At 28.5% G+C, this 1,386-nt stretch overlaps 1 protein-coding gene across 1 annotated transcript in view; it reads left to right on the top strand.

Moving 5' to 3' along the window:
* The window catches only part of LOC108784153 (neural-cadherin-like), a 60,969-nt gene that overhangs the window by 28,582 nt on the left and 31,001 nt on the right, over window positions 1–1,386 (top strand). The window lies entirely within an intron of this gene.

Here is a 1,386-nt window from a genome sequence, read left to right as displayed (position 1 = left end):
CAATCAGAACGATTAATTCTGTCATATCATAGAAAAAATGATCGGTCTATCATATCTTTATGTCTATTTATCACCTATCCAATTATCTATCCAACCAATTATCTATAAATATCTATCTATCTATCTATCTATCTATCTATCTATCTATCTATCTATCATCCAATTATCTATCCAACCAATTATCTATCTATCTATCTATCTATCTATCATTCAATTATCTATCTATCCAATTATCTATCGATCCAATTATCTATTCGTCCAATTATCTATTCGTCCAATTATCTATCTATCTATCTATCTATCTATCTACAATCCAATTATCTATTAGTCCAGTTATCTATCGATCTATTAATCTACAATCCAATTATCTATCCATCCAATTATCTATTAGTCCACTTATCTATCTATCTTTATCCTATCGATCTATCTTTATCCTATCTATCTATCTATCTATCTATCTATCTATCTATCATCCAATTATCTATTTGTTTGTCTATCTATCTATCTTTATTCTATCTATCTATCTATCTATCTATCTATTTTAACGATTAATTCTGTCATATCATAGAAAAAATGATCGGTCTATCATATCTTTATGTCTATTTATCACCTATCCAATTATCTATCCAACCAATTATCTATAAATATCTATCTATCTATCTATCTATCTATCTATCTATCTATCTATCTATCTATCATCCAATTATCTATCCAACCAATTATCTATCTATCTATCTATCTATCTATCATCCAATTATCTATCGATCCAATTATCTATCGATCCAATTATCTATTCGTCCAATTATCTATTCGTCCAATTATCTATCTATCTATCTATCTATCTATCTACAATCCAATTATCTATTAGTCCAGTTATCTATCGATCTATTAATCTACAATCCAATTATCTATCCATCCAATTATCTATTAGTCCACTTATCTATCTATCTTTATCCTATCGATCTATCTTTATCCTATCTATCTATCTATCTATCTATCTATCTATCTATCTATCATCCAATTATCTATTTGTCCAATTATCTATCTATCTTTATTCTATCTATCTATCTATCTATCTATCTATCTATCTATCTATCGTTATCCTATTGATCTATCTATCTATCTATCTATCTATCTATCTATCTATCTATCTATCCGTCTCTTTATCTATCATACATTCTTATATATCTGTAGATATTTATATACTTCTATATTATATACTTCTGCAGCAAATTCCTGTTTTTAAGGCTCCACCATAAGACTTCAGCCTTTTCTTATCTGTACAGAGAACACGCCGCCATGCCTCTCGCCCCCAACAGCTAATATTATTCTTTGTGCCTTTAAGTCTAAAGTTTGTATTTTTACCCTCGATTAGAGCGCAGTTGT

This window comes from Nanorana parkeri, unplaced genomic scaffold, assembly GCF_000935625.1.
Source record: "Nanorana parkeri isolate BGI_ZX_2015 unplaced genomic scaffold, ASM93562v1 scaffold6, whole genome shotgun sequence".
Classification (NCBI taxonomy): domain Eukaryota; kingdom Metazoa; phylum Chordata; class Amphibia; order Anura; family Dicroglossidae; genus Nanorana; species Nanorana parkeri.
The sequence above is the reverse complement of the archived record's forward strand: the minus strand, read 5'-3'. Positions and strand labels throughout refer to the sequence as shown.